The sequence below is a fragment of the Arachis hypogaea genome, chromosome 15, assembly GCF_003086295.3.
Source record: "Arachis hypogaea cultivar Tifrunner chromosome 15, arahy.Tifrunner.gnm2.J5K5, whole genome shotgun sequence".
Lineage (NCBI taxonomy): Eukaryota > Viridiplantae > Streptophyta > Magnoliopsida > Fabales > Fabaceae > Arachis > Arachis hypogaea.
This window is the reverse complement of record NC_092050.1, coordinates 143,273,948-143,279,947: the sequence shown is the minus strand read 5'-3', so window position 1 is coordinate 143,279,947 and position 6,000 is coordinate 143,273,948. Positions and strand designations below refer to the sequence as shown.

Sequence of the window (6,000 nt, the reverse complement as noted above, 5' to 3'; positions counted from 1 at the left end):
GGGCTGAAACTGTTAACACAGCTTGCCATATTTTGAATAGAACAATCATAAGAAAATTTTTAAAGAAAACTCCTTATGAACTTTGGAAAGGTCACCCACCAAACTTGAACTATTTACATATCTTTGGATGCAAGTGTTTTGTCTTAAATAATAAAGAAAAATGGGATAAATTTGATCCAAAGACATATGAATGTTTATTTGTAGGATATTCCACAACTAGGAAAGCCTATATAGTTTATCATCAAGATGCTAGAATTATAGAGGAGTCCATACATGTTACCTTTTGTGACACTAACTTGGTTCAAAGTATTTTGGAAGATTGTGAGGTAGAAAATCAAGTGCAAGACGAAGAAGAAGAAACCCAAAATCAAGAGAAAGAAAATTTTGGGCCAGCTGTATCAGAAATTGCTATTGCAGAAAATTCTGCACGAGATAATTCTGTTTTATCTCTTGAAACTGGCAAAAATTCTGAAAATCCATGTTCCTTGAATCCCTCAATGACCGAATCTGTTTCTAAATCCACAAAACCTCATGAGTGGAGATTTTTAAAGAACTACCCACAGGAATTTGTCATTGAAGACATCTCACAAGGTTGCTTTAATTCATCCAGGCTGCTGTTTTCTCCTTATTGCGTGTGGCAAGTGAAATTTCATCCCGAAGAGATAGCAGCGACGACAGAAATGTCAATGTCTTTGTTCAAAGGAGGTAGCATGTTGTTTTGCCTTTTGTTCATTATTTCTTTCTTTCTTTTGCTTTAGACATAGCAAACAATAAATAAGTTAGGAAAAGTACTAATTCAGCTTTTTTGTACTACATAATTCTTAGATTTTTGTTATTTATATGAAAACAAGTTTTCTTTTCATTTTGTATTTCTATACTGCTAATTATATTTAAGTGATACACTGACTGTTCACAATTATTTTGCAGATAGATACCTGTAACTCGTTTTATTATGATCAATTTATACCCACTTCTCTAAATAGGCAAAAAATTTGGGCCGAAAACTGGGCTGGATGGTATATGCTGGATTAATTTTACCATGTCACAGTGACATGTATTTATCTCAATCATGTTTAATAATTTGTAGTGGTTTTCTTAATATTTTTGTCTTTTGTATGTTGTTACTGTAATTGGAGAACTAGCTTATCTAGTGACCACTTTTCAGTTTCATAAGATTGATGAAGGGAGGGAGTATGCAGAGTTTATGCATTTTTCAAGGAAGTTTACTGAGTTTGGTAATTCTGCAACATGAAATATTTTTTCCTTTTCAATAATCAGTCTTTTATTTCTCATTTCCCCTGTCATGTATGTATTGTACTTAATCTGATAAATGTTGCTTACAATTATTTTGTAATAACTAAGTGATAACCTGTTCTAATAATAATAACAACCAAGAGTTCTCAAACTCTCTTGTTAACCTGTACAGTCCTACAAATTTAGAAGTTTAGTTTCCTAGATTCATTCAAGAGTAAACTCTTTAGTGGATACTAATTTTCCTTTTCTTTAGCTGCCGTTTGGCAAGAGATCTCTGATGAGATTGACAGAGAAACTAGTCGCTCCAAGGACATTTCTTCTGTTCCTATCCATCTTAGTATCTACTCCCCTCATGGTGAGACAAGATTTATAGAACATATTTAGTAGCAATCATTTTCTTTTCAGCGGTAACATTATCATGCATCCTTCAATTATTTTCAAGTTTAAAGGATTCGTTTCATCCATTAAATTTGGTGATTTTGGCAGTTTTTAATCTAACACTGGTTGATCTTCCTGGACTTACAAAAGTTGCCGTTGGTGAGTTCCAAAACTTGAATTTTTCTTAAAACCATTAAGACCAAATTTCTAGCATATAGTATGAAAAAAAAGAAACGTTTATAGTAATCACTAAATTTTAATCGGGTTATTGTAGAGGGTCAACCAGATAGCATTGTGCAAGACATTCTACCAAGCACTCCCTCCTGCTTTGTCAATTGAACTATGCTGGATGATTTTGAAGGAAAGAGGAGATATGTCATGGTGCTGATAGTTTGTGAAAGCACTACTGAAGGAATGTAGAACTTGCTTATTACATTCAAATCTGCATGATTGAACTATGCTGGATAATTTTGAATTTTTTTAGGATGTATGCAATATGCTTCTTAATTTGTAATCTATTCATAAATATCTATTTTCTTCTTGTTTTGAATACTAAGGTGCCTTGAAAATTTTATATATTGTGAATTTTATAATGGACAAAAGATTCTTTTCTACTTTTATATTGCATACTTTCAGATTCTCAATCTAAAGAACAAAGTTAAAACTGATTATCCATAATCAAGTATATATATATATATATATAAGAACTAACCTTAAATGGTTCATTATTGATTCGAAACTTAATCCCTGGGATAAAATGCAGCAAATAGGAAAACTCCTATCACAAGTAAAACCAAATTATGCATCAAACTTGCTTAGCTTATAACAGATTATGGAAATTAGTTAAAGGATCCAATAATTTGTACCCGTAGTTCCATTCAGCATAAACATATGGACCAATCAACCTTCTTTACACTCATTGCTGCTATCATTTTAGTGTTGTTTCCAGTAACTGAAAGAACACACCAATCCCAACAATAATGGACTACTGCTATATGCTTAGCTTATTGGTATATAAATAAACATAAAGAAAAAGATGCATACAAATATAAGAAGTTGAAGAAAATGACAAAATTGACTTCAAAAGTAAAAATCTCAGCCTTTCTTGTTATCTTATCTTTGAAATTTTAATTAGCACATATATAAAACAAGCTTTTAAATGCTTGCAATGATTTATTCTACGGCATTGCACTTTTGTCACATGTGTATAGAACGTTAAAATGTCTTTGCATGCATAGTTTTTACTTCATGAAAAACAAAAGATAAGACAACCGATGCTATTTATAAATATAATATAATAATAATATAAACTTTAAGATAAGGCATGAACTAATGGAATTACATTCAATATACTATTTTATTTAGAATATTTCATTCACCGTTTTTACATTTGGCTAATCAATCAGCAGTAATCATGATTTTTCAACTAAAAAAAATCTAAGATCCTTCATGTCCAAGATATGAAGAAGGGTAGGTACTTCATGAAGCAACAATGTCTATGTACAAGAAGCTTCAACAGCAAGACTTTTAGTTACTCTTCTACATGGATCTCCAAATATATCAATTGATACATTAATTTTATAGCTGCTTAATCCAATGCAGGCCTGTGTATATAATCAAAGAAAACTATGAGTTGATTCAGCGTACGATACGATACAAAGTGAAATGAAAAATAACTAACAAAGGTACCTAAGAAAATGTTGTTTAAAGAAGCTCTGTGTGTATTACCTTCTTAACAATGGATAGAGCCTTGTTGCTGCTGCAGCTACCATGGTTGAAGTTTCCACAAGTTCCACTCGGCGTGCCAAAACTGGCGAATTTAATAGAAAAGATGATCTGCTTAGGATTAGGACACTCTAGTGACAAAACTGGCCCTGATCTTCCTGATTCTGAGGGTAAGTTTGACTGTGGGTTCTACTGTCCAACACTTCCACTAGATTGACCTAAGTCTTCACCTTGAAGACCAATCTGCATTCACAAAGATATAGATTATACAACCAAGAATCAACAATGACAGATAAAAGCAAACGGAGTGTAACCTGATATGATCGTTGCTGGGAGGAGAGGTCAATAGTTCTGATTTGTATAAGAATCACATCAGCTTATATATATAGCATGGAAATATTTTGACTTCTAGTTTCTAAATCACATAGGAGAAAAGATAACAAGGCCAATGCTTCAAAGAAACAAAATTTCCTCTATTAAATATGCTTATATAGTATATAGTATATATATTCAAAAAAGAAGAAGAAAAAGACTATTTCCTTTTTCACTCCCTGAAAATATACTTTCACTAATATTATTTGAAAGAAGGGAAGCCTTGGAGAAATGGTTGAGTTGTCTCCACGTGATCAGGTTCAAGCTGTAAAATCAGTCACTGATACAATTCACCTGCAAGCTTCCCATTTATGAAAGCATGAAGGGAATGTCCAAAGGATTCGATGTGAATAACAGTTTGAGCACTAACATCATCTTCAAAATCAATGCTTCAAATAAAAAAAAAAAAAACAAAAAAAAGGATCATAATGGATCATGCATAGATTTCAAATCAGATAGAAGAAAGCTTTTTCAACCATTGAGAGGCCTATATACCTTAATGAGTACCACAAATAGTCACTCTTATCATCAGTGGTATTTATTTGCTCTACTAATCCAAATTTTGAGAATGAATCATTCTTTGACCTCACTCAATCACCCAATTCTACATATATATGCTTTTCAAGAAGCTATCCACGCACTCCTGCACATATTTCGGCCAAAATAGAAACTTGTAATTTCTTAGCTTCTTCTTAATTATTAAAAACTTCCATTTAATTTGCTTCTACAGTTGTTTAATACAAAGGATATTGAAAATTTCAGTGTTTTCATATAAAAACTAATATGGCAACAAACGTGGAATTATCAAGAGAAGAGAAGGGAGAATGCCTGCGCTGAGAATGCTTGTTATAAGGAGACCGTGAAACTTGTCTAAAAATGAAACTACCGTTTGTCTAATGTCTACCTTTCATGTTTGTTTCATAGTTAATATTGAAGTAAATCTTACCAGAAGAAAACTGATCATTTGGGATATTCTTGATGGCACTCAATAGCTCATTGTTGGAACCCTCAGCCTCCTTGCATCCAGCTCTATAAGACTATACCAAGGAACAACCACAGCAAAATTATTATCCAATTTATCATCTTAGCTCTGAAAATTGGATCCATATGAGGCTCCAACAACCCAATGTACCAATCAAATTAGAACGCAGCTTATCTAAATGCTTAGTCAGGCAATAAATAACTTTACTTAATGCTTTAAATAACTTGATTATTACTCTTTATATTTAGTAATTTTTTAAAGGAAAACTGGCTCCAATTTAAAAAAGCTGGAGAACCTTCTATTATTATCAAGAATTCACTGTTCAAGACTTTACATAGACAATGAATTAACAGTATTAAGAGAGGATATATTTTACTTACCCTCCTTTAATTTGACAGATCAAACATTATATTCTGATTTTGTAAAGTAGTAACTTGGAAGAGTCTTATTTGGAAATGAAGAAAGTGGTTCTCATGTTAAAAGTGGTGGAGATATGAATGCCTTGAAAAGAAAGGTAGCTTTCAAGGTCTACTAGACAATATATTAAGGATGGCATGGATCTCTTGCTTTACAGTTATCAGTCAAAAATTTATTGTTACCACACTATTCTTTTCTAAGGTTGACATTTAGAACTTTTATCTAGGTTTGAATAGGTACCTTTCTTCTATTATTTATTTAACTTGAATTTTGTTTAGGATAATTGGAGTTCACCTCCATGACATTTTCTCCATACCATGTGTACTTTAACCTTGACTTGGAAATTAGTTCCTAACAGATAATCATGGTACATACCAATTAAGTATTTAGAAGATAATCTCTCTCACTCAATATCAAAGTTTGGTCTCAATTATATGATTTTTATTTATATACTAATTCTGTTGTCACAATTAGTAGTTTTGTGTTAACCTCAATCATAGCAGTTCACTAGTCTTGCAATAAGCTTTTATGCTATTAATATTGATTGGTGATTAAGGTTGTAATGATTAGTTGTTATAATTGTCATGCAATCAAATTCATAAGCTCTTAACTGCGACATGTATTGCTTGGGTTTTTCAAGTTTTGTTTGGTTTGCAAGACCGTTTTCTATTTTATTTTTAGTGTTCCATTTTCATAATTTTCAAAGAAAGAGGCGTAAATAGAAAAAAAAAAAAGGAAAAAAAGAAATCCTATATTTGCAAAATCTTGGAAATGGAAAAAGTTGGAAAAAAATAGAAAAAGAAAAGACAACGCAAAGAAGACCTAACATGGCATTTTGCATAATGGAATGTATAACTTTGGATGCTTTGTTA

At 31.8% G+C, this 6,000-nt stretch overlaps 2 long non-coding RNA genes across 2 annotated transcripts; one reads left to right on the top strand and one right to left on the bottom strand.

Annotated features, from left to right (window-relative positions):
* The first annotated feature begins 760 nt into the window (after nt 1–760).
* LOC112747211 (uncharacterized) lies at nt 761–2,176 on the top strand. The gene is made up of 3 exons (XR_011873068.1): nt 761–1,235; nt 1,508–1,791; nt 1,907–2,176. It is a non-coding gene; the product is annotated as an uncharacterized lncRNA (long non-coding RNA).
* A 786-nt stretch (nt 2,177–2,962) lies between these two features.
* Nucleotides 2,963–4,805, bottom strand: LOC140179007 (uncharacterized). Its single transcript, XR_011872456.1, has 5 exons — nt 4,676–4,805; nt 4,225–4,372; nt 3,672–4,118; nt 3,361–3,600; nt 2,963–3,236 (listed from the first exon to the last, which is right to left on the bottom strand). It is a non-coding gene; the product is annotated as an uncharacterized lncRNA (long non-coding RNA).
* Between the last annotated feature and the right edge of the window lie 1,195 nt (nt 4,806–6,000).